The sequence below is a fragment of the Pongo abelii genome, chromosome 21, assembly GCF_028885655.2.
Source record: "Pongo abelii isolate AG06213 chromosome 21, NHGRI_mPonAbe1-v2.0_pri, whole genome shotgun sequence".
Lineage (NCBI taxonomy): Eukaryota > Metazoa > Chordata > Mammalia > Primates > Hominidae > Pongo > Pongo abelii.
This window is the reverse complement of record NC_072006.2, coordinates 51,884,239-51,906,355: the sequence shown is the minus strand read 5'-3', so window position 1 is coordinate 51,906,355 and position 22,117 is coordinate 51,884,239. Positions and strand designations below refer to the sequence as shown.

The window sequence follows — 22,117 nt, the reverse complement described above, 5'->3', positions numbered from 1 at the left end:
GGATCACCTGAGGTCAGGAGTTCAAGACCAGCCTGGCCAACATGGTGAAACCCCATCTCTACTAAAAATACAAAAATTAGCTGGGCATGGTGGCATGCACATCTAGTCCCAGCTACTCAGGAAGCTGAGGCAGGAGAAAAGCTTAAACCCGAGAGGCAGAAGTTGCCAGGGAGCCAAGACCGCGCCACTGCACTCCAGCCTGGATGACAGAGTGAGACTCCGTCTAAAAAAGAAAAAAAAGAACAGTCTATTAACATAGAGTCCCTTCTTAATTCTGACTCCGTACAATTAGATATTATCACCTATAGTTGAATAGAAAAGAAATTAGGACGTATACTTGCTCCCAAGTAATCTGTCCTCCTGAAGTTATATCATACATTCAATTGTGAGATGCATCCATATTTTGAAGTTTCCACTGCACCTCTAATGCACTTCCAAGAAGATACACAATCCAGTCTCAGAAGCCTTTTCAAGCCCCTGGCACCAAAGTACAGAAAAGAACTAGAAGGAAGAACTTCTCATTTTATCAGAATTCAAAGGCCAAAATCAAGTCAATCTTTCAATATAAACTCTACCACCCAGATCCATGAGCCATTTTTACAATTATTTTCCTTATCTAAAATGTTTCCACTAAAAAAAGCTGTATGCTACACTACTTAAATGTATTAAATATGGCAATGCACACTTTAAGACTGCATTTTAAAAAGGCTGGGCGGGGTGGCTCACGCCTGTAATCCTAGCACTTTGGGAGGCCGAGGTGGGCGGATCACCTGAGGTCCGGAGTTCGAGACCAGCCTGACCAACATGGTGAAACCCCATCTCTACTAAAAGTACAAAATTAGCCGGGCGTGGTGACACATGCCTGTAATCCCAGCTACTTGGGGGACTGAGGCAGGAGGATTGCTTGAACCCAGGAGGTGGAGGTTGCAGTGAGCTGAGATTGTGCCATTGTACTCCAGCCTGGGCAACAAGAATGAAACTCCGTCCCAAAAAAAAACCTGCATTTAAGCAATATATTCTATGCAATTACTTTTTTTTGTGGGGGGGTGGCGGGTGGAGTGCAGTGGTGCAATCTCGGCTCACTGCAACCTCCACCTCCCAGGTTCAAGCAATTCTCCTGCCTCAGCCTCCTGAGTAGCTGGGACCACAGGTGCCTGCCACCACCCCGGCCTAGTTTTTGTGTTTTTAGTAGAGATGGGGTTTCATCATGTTGGTCAGGCTGGTCTCGAACTCCTGACCTCAAGTGATCCACCCGCCTCAGCCTCCCAAAGAGCTGGGATTACAGGCATGAGCCACCACGTCTGGTCACAATTACTTTAATGTAGAATAGTAACAATGAGAATACCTTTCAATGCTATCAAAATCTAACGCTATTTCTATATTACATGGAAAAGTCCAAAGTATATCGATGATAAGATTTAAAATGAACAAGTATCTTAAAACAACTGGATAGAATGTTTCCTATAAATACTATAGGCCTTTCTATATGTAACATTCAAGCTATGGAACATGTTGAAGCTTAGACATCAACAGAATATATAATAAATTGCTAGAAGATGAACTTTCATGGAATAACTAACTAATTAAAGCTGAAAAGCAGCAAAGAATTATACCTGCTAGCTCAAAAACCATAAAAATTTTGCTATATGGCTTAGCAGCACTAATCAGCTTTCCTTTTGGTTATTTGGGATTAAGACAGGAGGGGAAAAGTTTGACTATACACAGCAAATTAGCCAAATGGACAAGGATACAGGAAATACTCCCTGTCCAAAAGGAAAAGATATCAATCAACACTACCAGTGTTCATTAGGCAAGCAAGAAGTTATTTTGGGGGACCTAAAAAAAGCTATACTATGCCAAAATAGGAGATGGGTTATCCAGTAAATCTAAATTGACATAGAGACCAACTAAAATATTTTACTTTTCCTAAATTAATAAGGGAGAAATAAGGAGATAATTTTGTGGTAGTACAATGCTAGACATCTCATATGTACTGTAATTTATTTACCATGACCCTCCAGAGTATATATTACTATAATAGTCCCATTTTACAGATAGGGAAATGGCTAACTTTCCACTAGATCACATACAGATTCTGGATGGCAGAGCTGGAACTATAATATTTTTTCAGACTTCATAACCAACAAAATATGTATCAAATGTTTCTTGGGCATTTTATTCCGCACCACCACCAAAACAAGCCATTTGTACCACTGAATCACACTATAGCCAACCAGTTAGCCAGAAAATTTCTCAGCTTATCAGTAAGAACACTAAGAGGTTATGACAGCCATAGTTTAGGGGCATGCAGTATTAGGGACAGAGGCAAGGAGTTGCTCAAGCTCAGCAGATACTAATGCTCCCCTCAAGTACCTTACCTAACCATTACCCACCAATGTCACTAAACTGCCCTTCGTGGTGGTCTAATATTACCCATAACCCTTACTTCCACTTGAGATGGTCAATGGCTCACATAGCAAAAGGAAAATTTGAGATCGACAAGTACAAACTATACCCTAAAATGGTCAGTCAAGTATTGTTATTCTTTGGTTTGCTATGATTAAATGGTGGAGCTACTTGACTATCCCAGCAGCAATTTAGTTTATCTGTCAGGCTTGTTTCCCTAACTTATACAAGGTATGATTAAATACACTAATTAGAGAGAGGTTTGGTGTATTTCTTGAGAATCGCAGTAACTTATGGAAATTTTTTCAAACAGCTATGGATCTGAACTGGTTTATTAAAAACTGCTTCAAGTACTATGCAAAAGCAGAGACTGCTCAAGTCAATCAGAAAAAAAAAGTTCTTGGGAAGAATGAGACAGTCATACACAAAAGTTCTACCCAAAACTGAAATTCCAAATTCTCAAATTCCTAATCAGACAACTTAGAAAATAACCACTACTAGTTAACACAAGGGCTTAATCTTACAAGGTTTCTTTCCTCTAACCTAAAAATATCAAAAAGTTTCTTAATCTTCTTTCTTTCAATCCGTCATTCATACCCTTACCAATAAAATATGAGGAGCTCCAAGAGAACTGGTACCACGGAGAAAGTACTGAAGACAAATATAACATGTGTAAAGGACAGGGGAAGGCAGGGAAGAGACAAGTTCATAAACGTGGAACTGTTATAAAAGCTTCCTCCTCAAGTGGATGACTCTTCCGGTTAGTATCTCCTACCTTTGTTTCCTTTCAATGCTGGTAAGGAAGTTAAGAGCTGTGAGGAGATAAGCAGGAGGGGAAAGAAAATTTTTTTTATTTTTTATTTTTTTTAAGACACAGTCTTGCTCTGTCGCCCAGGCTAGAGTGCAGTGGCGCAATCTCAGCGCAACCTCCGCCTCCCAGGTTCAAGCGATTCTCCTGCCTCAGCCTCCTGAGTAGCTGGGATTACAGGCACCCACCACCGCGCCCAGCTAATTTTTGTATTTTTAGTAGAGACGGGGTTTCACCATCTTGGAAAGGCTGGTCTTGAACTCCTGACCTCATGATCCACCGGCCTCAGCCTCCCAAAGTGCTGGGATTACAGGCGTGAGCCACCGCGCCTGGCCTACTTACTTATTTTTCTTTTGCTTCCTCATCCTCTGTCAGAGAGACGGAAATTTTTTATATCCTTTTGTTTTGTGGCTGATAATTTGCTATTATGTTTTGTAGGATAAAGTATAACACAATCCTTTTTTTTTTTTTTTCAATTTAATTCCATTTCAGCTTAAACATTTTGCATGCCCAGAATCATTTTAGCCCCAGAAAACAGGGATAAATGTCACTACCAATTACTAGAACTCTCAGGCTAGCAGAACAGGAAAACAGAAAAACAATTAAATTTGATAAGTGTTAAAAAAAAAAAAAAAAAAGGAATCGTTTGAACACAATGAATAGCAAAAGCTAGGAGCCTACAGTTTTTAGAAACAAAACATACACATGGTATCCACAAGAAACTACCTTGGTGGAGATATATACAAGAAAACAGTACAACCTCAGTTCTTGGTAATTTCTTCTCCACTATCTTTGCTTTATAATGCCAGCATATTGGGTGAAGGGCTAGCAAGAAACAATAAAGTAAAACATCCTATTTTTAATATATAAATTGAACAGAAAAGCATCTGAATGTAAATTATTTTATGCGCAAGGTTCCATTTTCTCTTCCTTCTTGCACATTTATGTTCCAGTTTAAACCTGATGAAGTTGAATTCAAACATAAACTCCCCAGAGACTACAGTGCTAGAACTGGGCATACCAATTAGCCAACTCAGGTGTTAGTTGCAACTGGAAGCTTGCTGCCAAGAGACTTCTCAACCTCTACATGAGCAACAGAGTTGAAGTTCACAGATAATACACTGTACAGAGGGAGTTAAGGAAGCCAATTCCATCTAAATCCAAATCAAGTTACCCTCTCCTGACAGCATACTAACTAGCTGTGTAACTCTTTTGTTTTAAAGGTTACATTGACTTCTACAATTTAATACACTGAATCTATCTCATATACAAGAACAGACTTAAGTCTGAGCTTCATAAACCTGAATTTGGCTTCAGTTTAAACAAGCTGTTACCAGTCATACTTCTTCCTCATCAATCACCACCAGCAACCCCAAAATTATCTTTATACTAAAAGTTTTTAATAAAGGTAACTGAAACATTTCCTTTATTTTTAACCTTAAGTCACTAATTTTTTTTTTTTTAATCTTTCCCACGTCGCTTTTCCATCTAGAATATTCCTGCCTTTCAAGATTAATTTTTCACCTCTGGTAAAACCATCCCCAACTCTCCCAATTAGACAAAGTTTTCCCTTCTTTATCCTACGCATTTTCCATACTTTTACTATAACATTTTACATATTATTCTATTTCTGTCTCTGTAAGCTCTAAACCATTGTGTAAACTTGTATGGAACTCTATTTTTTACACACTCTTTTTTTTTTTTTTTTTTTTTTTTTTACTACCACCATTCCTCTTCTCTTTTCCAACTCCAGTTCTCCTTTTGCTTTCCCATCAGCTGTACTTTTGACCAACTCCACATCTTCTTAAAATACAGAGAAGGTTCTCCTTTTACAGAGGTAAAAAGAAATAATTTGGCTGGGTGTGGTGGCTCACACTTGTAATCTCAACACTTTGGGAGGCCAAGATGAGAGGACAGCTTGAACCCGGGACTTCAAGACCAGCCTGGGCAATGTGGCAAAACGCCGTCTCTACAAAAAATACAAAACACTTAGCCGAGCGTGGTGACGCACACCTGTAGTCGCAGCTACTCGGGAGGCTGAGGTGGGGGTATCACCTGAGCCCAGGAGGCAGAGGTTACAGTGAGCTAAGGATCGCACCACTGCACTCCAGCCTGGGCGAAGGGAGTGAGACCCTGGTCTGGAGGGGCAGAAGGAGTGGGGCTTTTTTATTTTGTTTTGTTTTGTTTTGAGATGGAGTCTCACTCTGTCACCCAGGCTGGAGTGCAGTGGCGCAATCTCAGCTCACTAAAACTTCCGCCTCCCAGATTCAAGTGATTCTCCTGCCTCAGCCTCCCAAGTAGCCAGGATTACAGGCAGCTGCCACCATACCCACCTCATTTCTGTATTATTAGTAGAGACGGGGTTTCGCCATGTTGGCCAGGCTGGTCTCGAACTCCTGACCTCAGGTGACCAACCCACCCCAGCCTCCCAAAGTCCTGGGATTACAGGCATGAGCCTGGCCGAGGAGGATTTTTAAAACCCCAGTACTGTGTACCACTTTTTACCTCTGGGGTTTGTAGTTTAATTTTCCTTTGACAGACATAAATATCTCTACATCAAAAGTAGTACTTATACCTAAGTTTGTCCCTGTGGCATATAATGAAAATATAAACAGCAGAGGAAGAAAGAGATAAATAAAAACCAAGGATTTTAGCCATGCTAAGGTAAGTGACAAAGAACTGGATAAAGAAGGGTGGTGGGGAGGGAGAGTGGGTATGTGCACAGAGCAGAAATGAAATCTGATATAAATTAATTAATAAGCAATAAAGATGTAAAGGAGAAATGATCACAGCATGTGCCCCATTCTCTTCTAATCTATTCTTTCCATCTACCTCACAGAGGAAAAGACAGTATTGAGAAATAAATGTTAAAGCTTAAGAGATGACAACATTAGCCACCTGGTAACCAAACAGCTGAGAGCAGCAAGGATGGTACATAAAGTGTACCATGGTACACTAAGTAAACAACGAAGAGGGGGAATGGTAACCATGGTCAAATGCAAGACAGATAAATATTCCTAAACCAGAATGCCTGTAGAGTAAAAAACAAAATAACAAACTTCCCCCTATAGTATTAAAGTTAGCCCTGTCTAGCAATATCAAAAATAGAGGCTACAATGAGTTTGCTCACCTGCAACACTGATGTTACAAAAATTAACATTGTAGAAATAAATGTAAAGCTAATAAAAGGCTTTTGGGTTGATTTTTCAAAGACAAGATATTGAAGGTAGAACACAGAGAGATGTCCTTCTTATAAAGCAAAAAGGTTGGAGCAGATCTGTAACTCCAGCAATACGACACGGCAAGTCTGACTCACAAGACTTCCTGAATAGGTCATCATCTGTACTGCTGCTTAGTCTGTAGCTCAGTCCTTTTTTTCCTGACCTCACAGCTTATTACTCTTCAACAATTATTAAATAACTTTAAATTCAAAAGAATCCTTTTTAAAAAATGTTTCTGGGCCAGTTTCAGTAGCTCACACCTGTAATCCCAACGCTTTGGGAGGCTGGGGAAAGAGGATTGCTTGAGCCCAGCAGTTTGAGACCAGCCTGGGCAACATAGTGAGATTCTGTCTCTGCAAAAAACACAAAAATTACCTGAGCACGGCAGCATGTGCCTGTGGTCCCAGCTATTTAGGAAGCTCAGGTAAGAGGATCACTTGAGCCCAGGAGGTCAAGTCTGCAGTGAACCATGATCACCGCACTCTGGCCTGGGGGACAGAGCAAGACCCTGTCTCAAAACAGTAACAATAATAATAGTTTCCATATCCCTAGAAGTTATGTGTCTGATAACAGAATTTGTGTTTTCAAATAAATCTCTAAAGCCATTATTCATCTGATGACAACAATACAAATAATGAATAAGAAAATATATATCAAAAAGTTAAAAAATAAAAAAAGCTTTCAACATTATTTGCTTTCTGGAGGGTGGGGTAGCACTGGTAAAAAGGTTAAAAGGTATCAGAACTGAAAACTCAATAAAACCCTTGACCCTCTCCATTCCTCTCCAAAAAATAGCTACCGTCCTATGTGGAGCTAAACATTTATACCATTAGGTCAAGATTGCTTCAGGGAAGAAATCTGCAGTAAGCAAAAATATAAAATACTGAAAAGAGGAGGAGAAGTACATCATTCAATTTAAAATACAACATTAAAAAATAAAAATAAAAAATAAAATACAACATAGCTTGGTTTTTTCTTTGTTGCTATTCAAATGTTAGTTTCATGATCCATAACTTTTTTTTTTTTTTTTTTTTGAGACGGAGTCTCGCTCTGTCACCCAGGCTGAAGTGCAGTGGCGCAATCTCGGCTTCCACAATCTCTGCCTCCCAAGTTCAAGGAATTCCCCTGCCTTGGCCTCCTGAGTAGCTGGGACTACAGGTGTGCACCACCATGCCCGGCTAATTTTTTTGTATTTTAGTAGAGATGGGGTTTCACCATGTTGGCCAGGATGGTCTCAAACTCCTGACCTTGTGACATGATCCATAACTTTAAAGAACTTTTTTTCTGTACTTCACAAAACCTGCCCATCCATGTCTAGTAAAGGAAGCTGGGGGCACCTCATTACTATTAGAGAATATCTGAGGCAAGAAAATTTTATTACGAACTTCTGTAAAATCATCCATACACCTAAACTGGTTAAAACCAAAATCTACTTCACCAAGTATCTTAAGAGTGGTCACTGTTCAACATATCAGGTGTCATCCACATAGAAAAAGGAAATAGTATCCCCTATGCTAAGTGCTTGGGGTAGATGAATTGTTGATCAAAACAAGAATTTTTTGCCTTCAAGGAGCTGATGACTCAGTGTGAGGAATTAACAAACTAGTAAGTAGATCATCAGAAATTGTATTATATGCTACAAAACATCTTTATTTAAAATTAACGGCCGATTTGTGATTCAGAAACAGAAACAACTGAGTACCAGACATATCCTATAATGTTATACAGCTGTTCAAAGTCCTAAATCTCTATAGTAGATATGTTTCTTACTAATAAAAGAAGCAGATTCAGGTTAACAACTAAATGCCCCTGAAATTGGCCAAACTTCAGATTGGTTAGCTCAGACCTCCTCCGTATTTAAGCAGCACAGAATAGAGGCAGCTGTAGCAGGAACTGGGTGTGCTACAAGACACCAAATACAACAAGGTGAAAGGTTTAAGTCAAATGCTTCTAGAGTTCCAACCAAATTCACTAGATTTCAAGCCTTTTGATCTCATGATTCTTTTACCTCTTAAAAACTGGAAACCTGTAATAACTTCTGCTATGTGGGTTATGTCAGTATTCACCATATTAGAAATTGAAACTTAGAAACATTTGAAACATTCACTTTTTTTTTTTTTTTTGGAGACAGGGTTCTCAGCTCTGTCACTCAGGCTGGAGTGCAATGGTGTGATCACAGCTCACTGTAGCCTCAACCCGCTGGGCTGAAGTGATCCTCCCACCTCAGCCTCCCGAGTAGCTGGAACCACATGCATGTGCCACCATGCCCAGCTGATTTTTTTTATTTTTAGTACAGATCAGGTCTTGCTATGTTTCCCAGGCTGGTCTCCAACTCCTAGGCTCAAGCAATTCTCCCGCCTGGCCTCCCAAAGTGTTGGAATTACAGGCATGAGCCACTACGCCAGACTCATTCACTTTTTTTGTTTGTTTGTTTTGTTTTTTGAGATGGAGTTTTGCTCTTGTCACCCAGGCTGGGCTGGAGTGCAATGCCACAATCTTGACTCACTGCAACCTCCACCTCCCCATTTCAAGCGATTCTCCTGCCCCAGCCTCCCAAGTAGTTGGGATTACAGGTGCCCGCCACCACGCCCGGCTAATTTTTGTATTTTTAGTAGAGACGGGGTTTCACCATGTTGGCCAGGCTAGTCTCAAACTCCCGACCACAGGTGATATACCTGCCCGGCCTCCCAAAGTGCTGGGATTACAGGCATGAGCCACTATACCTGACCCTCATTCACTTTTTAAAGCCCATCATATATTAACATAACAATTTTTGCAAAAAACAAAATTTCTGAAACAATGAGAATTATAAAATAATTAAAAATATATATTTGCAAATAATTACCTGACTTAATAGAAAACAGTTATTTACTTCTGCATTCCATCTGGTGCAATGTTATCTTGATTTAAGGATATAAAGAAAATCTGGCCTCACAAAGACATGTACTTGTAAAAGGAAGGACTATTTTAATAAACTTTTATAAATAATTGTGGATATTTCTTGATATTACACTAAAACAAGTGGTAATTTCTTAAAGGTGAGTTTTATAGGAGAGAAAAAATAATTTTTCCTCTACCCTATCTGAGTTGTAAGTTGGGTCAGATCCCTTAACAAAAGACAAATTAACAAGAGAAAATCAGAAATATAATAAATATACCTCATGTATCCATGAGAGATACCCAGAGAAATGAGTAAATCTTTTCATTTCTAAGAGGTGGCTTAGAATTCAGACTTAAATACCATCTTCAGCTGAAACAAATAAAGAAGGGCACAGGGGCTGGGGAGCAATAGTTAAGGAGAGGCGACCAAGAAAAGAATGGTAAACAACAGTAAGGCTTGTTATACAGATTTAAGTCTATGCCTTCTCCATTAGTAAGTTTCTAGTGATTGAGTCATCCTTTTCCTGGTAATGAGGAAGACACCCTTACAAGGAAGATTTCCTTTATAGATATAAATTTTCCCTTACAAAAGGGTAACTTCTACTCTGTTTTCAGAACTTCTCCTGTGTCTGCTTCTCAAAATAATCCTTACGCCAAACAGGCATATTTTAGGGTGGTATATTCTAGTCTCCTACAGTTGCAAAGTGGAATCTGAAACCACATAAATGAATTTTCATGCTGTCTCATTAAAATGCATTGGATCTAACTTGCACTCTGAACAGATCTTTAACCCATGCATCACTGTATAATCAAACACTGGGTCATTTAGATAATACTGGTTCACTGAGTTAAAGTAGATCTTTCAAATGCTGGTACATTTCATTACACAATTTTTTTAACCCACATTCATTAATGTCTCCACCCATCTCATCAGGAAAGTAATAAAAGGCTGTCATGCTCCTGGTGGCCGATTCAAGTTTACTTACTTATAATTTCACTTGAAGCTCAAATTTTATCACTGTCAACCAATACAGTCAGATGTTTTCCCTGTAGTGATAGGTTCACCTCACTCAATTTCAAGACAGTCTCCAAATAACCAAGACTCAACAGCCATGGTTTGTCAGTCATCCAAGTAAAAATGGTGTTCCATGAAAAAAGTGGGTACTTCAGTTCACAACGCAAACTGCGCAAGTGCTTTTCCCGGAGACAGCCATCATACTTTGGCAGGCAGAAGTCTTTGTGCACATTTTCCATTCTCATCACACAGAACATTAAAACGACAGTACTTAAGGGTACAGAGAAAGGTACTTAAGGTAAAAAGTGAATGAGGGCCAGGTGTAGTGTTGCTGCTTCATCATAGACAATCCTCAGTGGAAAACTGATTTTTTTTTTCTTTATGAGCTCCTGGCAGTGAAGAATGCAATGTCTATCTAAGAGCGGAGTCTGGCGCCACTGCCTTAATTCATGGTAAGGTGTCAGCAATTTTATGCATCACCGCGTTTCTACCATCAGTGCAAACACCAACAGGATGAAAACAGCAAATAACACATTAGCATTATTATGAGAACAGTCTTAACCATGTAGACCCCTTAAAAGGTTCTCAGAGACTACCAGGGGTCCACGCACCACACGTTCAGAGCCACTATATTAGATTAAGGTTGGGGCTAAGAGCCTGAAACTGGGTCTGGCTTCTCCAAGATACCCCACGTTCATGTAAAAAATGTTTTAGGGCCAGGAGCAGTGGTTCATTTCTATAATCCCAATACTTTGGGAGGCTACAGTAGAAGGGTCACTTGCCAGAAGTTCAAGACCAGCCTGGGCAATGTGGCAGGACACTGTCTCTACAAAATACAAAAAAATCAGTCAGGGGTGGTGGTAAGTAAATAAAGCAAGTAAGCAGATAAGTAAGTAAATAAACAGATGCTTTAGTATCTACTATCTGCAGGCCTATATAAACAAGCCATGTTGTGAGATCAAAAGAACATGGAGATTTCCTGATAGGATAACAGAGAAATGCTGCCATCAATCAACACCAACTTATCCCATTGCTCCAAATATAATAATGACAGATAAAATACGAATTTTGTATTAACTTCAAAAGACACAGTTATGCTCAAACATGACAAATATATTTGTGGACCATGACAGAGGGGAAACAATAAAGCAATAAATTAATAACTCCATGAACCCAACTGAGCTCCAGGACAAGAAACAAGCAAAGGCAGTCAGGAAATGAAATCATGCACAAGATAAAAAAACCAAAAGCAAGGCTCACAGGTAAAACGAAAAAATCTCATAGGTAGAAACCAAACAAAAAACTCATGAAAGGAAGATGAAAAAAGGAATTATCAATAGCTAAAGTTATTATTTCAAACTGCCACAGGCAGTTGTAGAGGAAATAAAAGGTACTCTAAATAAAGGTAATATATACATAATAATAATATATATATGTCTCATACACACACACAAACAAAACCTAAGTAATGCATATATCACTGACATTGCAATAATATCTCAGAATTAGAATCCTAGATGTAGACTGAAAGCATGGTGGAAATGTATGAAGGCAACAAAAACAGAGGTATAGGTGGCAGGGGGACACACAGAAAAGAACACCAAAATAAAGGGAAAAAAAATTATTTCCCACTCAGCATATAAACCATAAACTAAAATTCTAAAGTGTATTTAAAAAGTGAACTAATGGGCCAGGCGTGGTGGCTCACGCCTGTAATCCCAGCACTTCGGGAGGCCGAGGCGGGTGGATCACGAGGTCAAGAGATCGAGACCATCCTGGCCAACACGGTGAAACTCTGTCTCTACTAAAAATACAAAGATTAGCCAGGGGTAGTGGCATGCACCTGTAGTCCCAGCTACTCAGGAGGCTAAGGGCAGGAGAATCGCTTAAACCTTGAAGTGAAAGTTGCAGTGAGCCGAGATCTCGCCGCTGCACTCCAGCCTGAGTGACAGAGCGAGACTCCATCTCAAAAAAATAAATAAAAATAAAAAATAACTGAACTAAGGAAGACAGTCAAGAAATTCATTCATCAATATCAAAAGATGAATTCAATGCTTAATAAAAACCTTGAAATTAGTTTAAAATAAATGTTTATGATCCTTAATGAGATAAAGAATTGGCCCGGCACAGTGGCTCAAGCCTACATTGCCAGCACTTTGGAAAGCTGGGGCAGGAGGCTCACTTGAGCCCAGGAGTTTGAGACCAGCCTGGGCAACATAGCAAGCCCCCATCTCGATTTTTAAAATAATAATTGAAAGCCATTAAAAATTATAAAAAGAAACAGAAGAATAAATGGATGTTAAAAGAACTATAAGCTTTCACGAATTATAAATAATTTGAAAAGTAGTATCATCAATTATCCACGGCCAAACTCTAGACAGACATGGGATACTTGTCTGAAACCAAGAATCAATAGACAAGGTTAATTCCTAAACTGGACACACAAACACACATCATCAGTGAACAAGAAAACAACGAATCCAACTTAAATGAAGCATAGTGAAGAGGGGAAAAGAATACAGACTTAACAGCTGATTTGAGCCCAGCATGATCTTACCAAATTTACATCTCTGAAGCTCAATTTCATCTTCTCTAAAATGGACATCCATCACCTTTACAAAGTTGTTGAGAGGATTAGAAACCATAGGTAAAACAAAACCTCAGTGATGTCTGGCAAATGGTAGGCTCTTGAAAAATGGCTCCCTCAAGAACTGTACAATTTACAGACAGAATCAAGGTAATTAAGAAAAATGGAATTTGGCCTCTTAACTACAAACAGATCTACAACCTAGTTTACAATAAAAGATATTTGTGTTTCCTAATTCCTATATTACTGATACAGACAGGAGACAGGGAAATACTGGGTAGAAGGTGGCAGTTCCCTGGCAAAGGCCCCACTCAAGCCTGAAAACCCATGACCCTAAATGAGAACAAGCATTCCTGTTTTCATGCCTAAAAGTTGCCTTTTGACCCACCACGCCCCCATATCCTGTACCCATATAAACCCCAAGCCCCTGGCTCCACAAGGAGACAAACAGAAGAGCAGAAGAATGGCAGAATAGCACGGCAGAGAAAGACAGAAGAGAAGGAACATCTGAACACCAAGAGGAGTTCGGCTGAGGATGGTCAGAGAGGAGATGGGCCACTGGATGGCCAAATTCCAGGGGAAGATCATTTTCCCACTCCATCCCCTTTCCAGCTCCTCATCCATCCAACTGACAGCCAACTCCATCACTCAATAAAATCCCCACATTCACCATCCTCAAGTCCGTGTGTGACCTGATTCTTCCTGGATGCTAGACAAGGACCTGAATACCAAGAAGGCCCTGAGCTGTTTAACACTTAAGCCGTCCATGGTCGGCAAAGCAAAAAGAGAATACTGTAACACATGCCTACTTGGGCTTCGGGAGTTACAGACTCCCACCCCTGGACACTCCCATGAGAACAGAGCCCAAGGGCACTCGCCCCAGATGCTGCACCTGCCTGCATGCATGCTCCTCCTCCCAAAAGGGGTTTGAGAGCATGGAACAGATGAGCCACAGCCCTGTCGCACGTCCTGTGAGGGGGGTCAGGGAACTCTCCCATTTAATTAGCTGAATAAATTAAGCAAATTATCTAAATCTTGGTGCCTACAAGAGAATTTAAGAGATGTCTCTTGAGAAATACTAAATTCTCAAAGATGCTAAGATCTTCAAATGAAGTTTTGGTAGTGGTCTTGAATTGTTCTTATGTCAGGCACTTAAAATGTTTTCTAAAAACCTCTCTGATATCATACATTTCTCTGTGAAAAGAATTTGTAGAAACCGAACTCTTATCAGGAAAGGCATTTGGGTTACACGTGACTAAGGATTACTTCTTCCTTGAAAAATCATGTTAATGTTCATAACTTATCACTCTGCAATTTTTTTTAATCTAAAGACATTGGCAATTTAGCCTAAAAAAAAATCCCTTCACTATTCATCACTCTTAATAAGATGGCTTCCTTTCCAACTGCCAAAAGGAAAATGGAAAGAAACTCAGGCTTCTCATATTTCAAATAAAATTAAGAGAGAGCTATTTAAGTATGGAAACACCAACAGTTTAGATGGTACCTTCACACCACAAACTAGACTTACCAAAAACCTAAGTAAAAATTCTCATACACAAAAATAAATTTCAACTTTCTTCTCAGCGCCTAGGAATCAAAGCCTTAAACTACTGAATCATGTCTGGAAATGAAAAGACAGTAGGATTACAGCTGTGCATGGCCAATTGATCTTCTGAAGTCAAAGCATTTCTCCTGTTACCTTGCAGCAAGTCAATGTGATCTGCATATCAATATATTAAATGGTCACAGTATCTGAAACCTATACCAACCACAAAAAGTGCTATTTTAATTAACAAGTTGGCAACATTATGAGCTTTACAGTTTTATTCTATAATTCTTTTTGAATTATCACAATCAAAAAAAAATTTTAAAGGCTAAGAACCCAGACTAACAATTATGCCATTCCAATTCTATTTATGTCACCCTCCAGTAAAGTAGCCCTATAAATAGCTTGGCAAAGAGAACAGCAATACAACAATAGTTGGTTTAGAAAAAAGTTAATTTCTACAATTTAGTCTTCTACAACAGGACAAAATTTTATGGTAATGAAATTAAAGAAGGGCCAAATCAAACAACACTATATAACAAAAGGGCTATCTGGAATGTGTTACATTATTTGTAATAGCACAGAAACTATAAAAGATAAATTCCATGTAAATGAATGAAGTAGGCTGCATTGCTGATCTTCCAAATACTTGTGTACTCATATAAGTTTAATATATTGAGCTCACTAAAGATTTATACTTAGTTTCTTGTATTAATGACAAGCAATACATGATGGAAAATATATTTAAAGCTTAGGAACATATGTTGAGCATGTGTGCACATGCAAAGCTTTCAAAGTTGCTTTAAAATGTGAAAATGAATATGGCTCCCCCTGTTATCCTTGATAAATGTCAGCTGTCATGTACTCATGTCCAATACATACTATTTTTCACAGAGCAGAGACCCAGAAAAGGCAATTTTGAACCCACCAGCTGCATGTAATGGTTATACATAAGCAAATTCTATTTGAGGTCAGAAGTTTAAAGGTTTTCAATATCAACTTCTAAATAATGCAGGCTTTATATGTTAAATATTACACAGATTCAAAAGCATACTCCAATTAGAAGTTTTTGGAAACAGACAAAATCGTAAGAAGGCAATTACTCTAAAAGTTTGGCACATGAGATAGGCTCATTTATAACAGTGATACAAACTGGACTATTTGTACAGCAGTTCACCTTTTATTAGATTATTGATCTGATATTTAGGCCAATTCTATTTCTTAATTAAGTTACAAAATTAAGTACTATAAAGCTATATTACAATCTAATGATTTTCATGTCTATATCTGAAAGCTTAGCAGAAAGTAAACCGCCGTAACCTTTGGTCTTTGCTATGGTTTGAATATAGTTTATCTCCACAAAGCTCATGTTGAGGCTTGGTCCCCAATGTTGTGGTATTCGGAAGTGGCGCCTTTAAGAGGCAATTAAGTCATTAAGATGGATTACTGCCTTTCTTACTCCCTTGAGTTCTTGCTCCCACAGGTTTGGACTAAAGAGTGGGTTGTTGTAAAGTGAGACCACCTCTTGTGTTGGTAACTTTGCACATGGCTGCTTCCCCTTCCACTTCTCCACCGTGGTGTTACGACATGGCACAAGGCCCTCACCAGAAGCTGACCAGATCTCAGACTTCCCAGCTTCCAGAATCGTGTGCTAAATAAACCTTTTATAAACTACCTAGTTTCTAACCCTAGAACACCAGAACACTAGAACAGAACACCAGAAAACAGACTAAGACATTCTTTGACTTTAGTAATAAAATACAATTATCAATAGGAATTGTCTTTTGAAAGCATCCCCTGTATAGTATGTGACCTATACTTAAAATAAATTACCTTTTACAGTAAGTTGTCATATGAGCAACACTAAATTCAAGATAGAATTTTTGAATTCTATCTTTTTTTTTTTTTTTTGCCGGGGACAGTGGCTCATGCCCGTAATCCCAACACTTTGGGAGGCCAAGGAGGGCAGATAGCTTGAGCCCAGGAGTTCAAAACCAGACTGGGCAACATGGCAAAACCCCATCTCTACCAAAAATACAAAACATTAGCTGGGTGTGCTAGTGTATGCCTGTAGTCCCAGCTACTTGGGTGGCTTAGGTGGCAGGACTGAGCTTGGGAGGCGGAGGCTGGAGTGAGCCGAGATCACACCACCGCACTAGAGCCTAAGTGACACACTGAGACTCCATATCTCCCCCAACCCACACCCCCCCCGCAAAAAAAAGACATTTAAGCTTTTAAAATTATAAATGCGGCCAGGCACAGTGGCTCACGCCTGAAATCCCACCACTTTGGGAGGCTGAGGCGGACAGATTGTCTGAGGTCACGAGTTCGAGACCAGTCTGGCCAACATGATGAAATCCCGTCTCTACTAAAAATACAAAAAATTAGCTGGGCGTGGTGGCGGGCGCCTGTAGTCCCAGCTACTTGGGAGGCTGAGGCAGGAGAATGGCGTGAACCCGGGAGGTGGAGCTTGCAGTGAGCCAAGATCATGCCACTGCACTCCAGCCTGGGCGACAGAGAGAGACTCCATCTCAAAAAATATATATATATACACACACACATATACATATTATATATACACACACACATACATATATACATATATAATATATACACATATACTATATACATATATAATATATACACATATACTATATATACACATATACACATATACTATATATACACATATACACATATATACTATATACACATATACACATATATACTATATACACATATACACATATATTACATATATTGTATACACATATTACATATGTATTGTATACACATATATTACATATGTAATGTATACACATATATTACATATGTAATGTATACACATATATTACATATGTAATGTATACACATATATTACATATGTAATGTATACACATATATTACATATGTAATGTATACACATATATTACATATGTAATGTATACACATATATTACATATGTAATGTATACACATATATTACATATGTAATGTATACACATATTACATATGTAATGTATACACACATATTACATATGTAATGTATACACATATATTACATATGTAATGTATACACATATATTACATATGTAATGTATACACATATATTACATATGTAATGTATACACATATATTACATATGTAATGTATACATATAATATATATACACATATACATATATTTTATATATACATATACATATATATTTTATATACACATATACATATATATTTTATATACATATACATATATTATATATACATATACATATTATATACATATACATATATTATATATACATATACATATATTATATATATAAAATATATAAAATATACACACACACACAAAGGAAGTGAGAGAATTAGCCATCAGATCATCTCAAGTAAAATAATTGAAGCTTTTCTACTTGTAAATACTGCACTTAACTAGTCCTAAACAGCAGATCCACCAGGATTATGAATTTTTTGGTGAATTTTTTTTTAAACTGTAGTTATAAACTTGAGAGTAAACATTGATTTCTGGAGGCATTGTGCAAGATAGCCATAAATATCTCACAAATGTTTAGTGGACAAATAGGAAAGTGGAGATGGATCTGGGTACGGTCTTTTTCAATGTAAACTTCCTTGACACATGAAAAAGATATGCTGCTGGAATTCATATTGACCATATAATTACAGGATGACCTCTATAAAAAGACCGAATAAGGTTTTTTAAAAATTGGAGTGCAATTAACATGTTATTTTTGAAATCTAACAATGTTTGAGATAGGAAACCTTTTGAGATCAGTGTCATGAGGAAAGTAATATTTTTCCATAAAATTTCTTTATGACATCATAGTGCTCTTAGCAGTTTTGCATACATCAGCTAGATTCTTTAACAGCTTTACTGAGATATAATTCACATATTATATGCTTGAAGTGCACGACTGGCTTTTAGTATATTTCAGAGTTGTGTAACTCTCCCTGTAATCAATTTTAGAACATTTTCATTATCCCAAAAAGAACTCAACATCCCTTAGCTGTTACTCCCCCCTGCTCCCATTCCCACCTCCTCAACCTCATATAACCCAACCTTCCACCCATTCACCCCTGCCCTTGACAACCACTTAACGTATTTTTGTCTTTATGGATTTACCTATTCAGGACATTTAATATAAATGGCATCACACAATATCTAGTTCTTTGTGACTGGCTTCTTTTACTTAGCATAGTGTTTTCAAATACATCCACATTGTAGCACATATCGGTTCAGTCATGCCTAGCTTAATGACAGGGATACATTATAAGAAATGTGTCTCCATTCCATTTCATCATTGTGCAAACATCACAGAGTGTCCCTTAACAAACCTAGATAATACAGCCTAAATCTAGGCTATACGGTATAGCCTACAGCTCCTACGCAACAAACCTATACTGCATGTTAATATATTGAATACTGTAGGCAAGTGTAATACAATGGTATTTGTGTATCTAAGCATATCTAAACATAGAAAAGGTACAGTAAAAATACAGTATAATCTTATGGAACCACTGTCATATATGTGGTCCTATTCCTTCATTGACTGAAACACTGTTATATGCTACATGACTGTACTTCATTGCTTTTTATTTCTGGCTAATACTTCACTGTATGGATACACCACATTTTATTTATCCACCTATCAGTTGATGGAAATTTAAGTTGTTGTTCTGCTACTATGAATACTGTTGCTATGAATATTTGTGTGCAAGTTGTGTGATTATGTATATTCTTAAATGAGAAATCATGAGCACTAATAATAAAAATAGGTTTCAGCCAGGTGTGGTGGCTCATGCGTGTAATCCCAGCACTTTGGGAAGCCTAGGCAGGAGGATCACTTTAGGTCAGGAGTTCGAGACCAGCTTGGCCAACATGGTGAAACTCTGTCTCTAATAAAAATACAAAAATTAGCCAGGCATGGTGGCGTGCACCTGTAATCCCAGCTACTCAGGAGGCTGAGGCAGGAGAACCACGTGAACCCAGGAGGTGGAGGTTGCAGTGAGCAGAGATTGGGCCATGGCACTCCAACCTGGGCGACAGAGTGAAACTCCATCTCAAAATAAAATAAAATAAAAACAGGTTTGATAATGTATGTAAATGATGCTTCCAAAGTTCGCTAGTAAACAGTAAAGAAGCCAGGTTCTTTTTTTTTTTTTTTTTTTTTTTTTTTTTTTTTGAGACAGAGTCTCACCCTATCGCCCAGGCTGGAGTGCAGTGGAATGATCTTGGCTCACTGCAAGCTCTGCCTCCTACATTCACGTCATTCTCCTGCCTCAGCCTCCAGAGTAGCTGGGACTACAGGCGCCCGCCACCACGCCCGGCTAATTTTTTTGTATTTTTTAGTGGAGACAGGGTTTCACCGTGTTAGCCAGGATGGTCTCGATCTCCTGACCTCGTGATCCACTCACCTCGGCCTCCTAAAGTGCTGGGATTACAGGTGTGAGCCACCACGCCCGGCTGAAGCCAGGTTCTTTAAAAACATTTATTCTAAAAATCTGAAAACCAATCATGGAATCTTAACTATGATTAATATGTTAATGGGCTCTAATAGGGAAAGCAGACAACATGCAAGAAGAGATGGGTCATGTAAGCAGAGAGATGAAAACTCTAAGGAGGAATCAAAAGGAAAGGTTAGGCCAGGCGCGGTGGCTCACACCTGTAATCCCAGCACTTTGGGAGGCCGAGTCGGGTGGATCACCTGAGGTCAGGAGTTCAAGACCAGCCTGGACAATATGGAGAGACCCTATCTCTACTAAAAACACAAAAAGTAGCTGGGCTTGGTGGCGAGTACCTGTAATCCCAGCTACTCGGGAGGCTGAGGCAGGAGAATGGCGTGAACCTGGGAGGTGGAGCTTACAGCGAGCCGAGATCGCACCACTGCACTCCAGCCTAGGTGACAGAGCGAACTCCATCTCCCCCTCCCAAAAAAAAAAAAAAAGCACAGGTTAAAATCAAAAAAGACTAACAGAAATGCAAAATGCCTTTGATGGGCTCATCAGTAGACCAAACATAGGAGTGGGAGACCAGAGAGCCTTAAGATCAATACAAACTCCCCAAAACTGAAAAAGAAAGAGAAAATGAAAAAGAAAAGAATATCCAAGAATGGTAGGACAATTATAAAAGGCGTAACACACAAAAAATGGGAATACTATTCATTTGAAATTTTAGAAAAGGTAAAACAGTAGTGACATAAAGCAGACCAGTTGGAGGTTTCTTCTGGTTGCTAAGGACCAGTGGAGATGACTGATTGCAGAGGCACAGAGAACTTTAGGGAATGGTAGAAATGTTTTATATCATGACCGTGGTGATGGTCACATTTGTCAAAACTCATTAAATTGTAAATGTAAGGTTGGTAAATATTGTGTATCTATATTACGCTTTAATAAAGTCGTTTTTTTGAAATCAAGTAGTTAAGGAAAATTACAGTGCTTATTGCTAATCCTATGATAAATAAAAAGTGATATGAAATAACTTAGCTAATAAAACAAGAAACAATATATAAAACATTTCAGTAAGAAAATTTACTTTTGGCTTTGCATGGTGCCTCACACCTGTAATCCCAGCACTTTAGGAGGCCGAAGCCGGTGGATCGCTTGAGCTCAGTTCGAGACCACCCTTGGTAACATGGTGAAATCGCCATCTCTACCAAAAATATAAAAATATTAATTAGTCAAGTGTGGTGGCAAGCACCTGTAGTCCCAGCTACTTGAGAGGCTGAGGTGGGAGTATCGCTTGAGCCTGGGCGGCAGAGGCTGCAGTAAGCCAAGATCATGCCACTGCAGTTCAGCCTGGGCAACAGTGTGAGACCCTGTCTAAAATTTAAAAAAAGAACGAAAATTTACTTTTTCTAAAGTAGTACCACCACATTGAAAGCAAATATATTAGCAGTTAAAATCAAGTTTGTTTTAAAACTTTAGAGCAATAAAAATATTTTAAACGAGACACAAAAAATGATCATTGCAATGTTGTTCACACTTCAAAAGCTAGATGAAACTCTAATGTTTATCAATTGCAGATTTGAAAAATGAATTCTAATGAAGCCATGCAAAAGAATACAATACAGGGGTGGTAAAAATGAATTATACACAACATGGTTGGATCTTACAATTTAGAAAGCCACCACATTACATCCATTATATTTTTGTAAAGCTAAAAAAAACAAGAAAAACTAAACATTGTTCAAGGACACATCCAAATGAGACTTTTTCAAAGTTTTTTAAATGAAGTTAATTATTAACTCAAAGATAGCTGTGACTTCAAGGATAGAAGCAGGATGACTTCAGGAAGAAAGATTCAGGGAGCAGGTACATTGTACGAACTGACTGTCCCGTTCTTCAGTTCAAGCAGCGGGTTCAAGAGTAGCCTTCAAAGTATACTTCATAATTCAAATAATATATACTCTTTATTTATATAAAATAATGCATAATCTTAGTGTTTAAAGTAAAAAATCACTGTGTGAACAAATACTTGCTCTAACATCTAAGTGAGGTATTGTGATAAATGCATTCCACTTATTACTCCCATTTAATCCTCCTTACAGCCCTATGAAACACAAATAGTGAGCTAGATGAAAGTATGGTTCAACATTATCCCTACTTCATTTGAAAACACTGAGACATAGAAAGGTAAAC

At 38.4% G+C, this 22,117-nt stretch overlaps 1 protein-coding gene across 14 annotated transcripts in view; it reads right to left on the bottom strand.

Annotated features, from left to right (window-relative positions):
- Nucleotides 1-22,117, bottom strand: part of NCOA3 (nuclear receptor coactivator 3) — a 157,124-nt gene that overhangs the window by 40,083 nt on the left and 94,924 nt on the right. For 4 of the 14 annotated variants that reach the window (XM_063720553.1, XM_054541869.2, XM_063720549.1 and 1 more), the window contains exon 3: nt 21,012-21,128. The exons of 8 other annotated variants lie outside the window; for them this stretch is intronic. The gene's annotated coding sequence lies outside the window, so the exon portion shown is untranslated. The remainder of the gene's footprint in view (nt 1-21,011; nt 21,129-22,117) is intronic. 2 more of the 14 variants (XM_063720548.1, XM_063720550.1) reach the window with 1 other exon arrangement.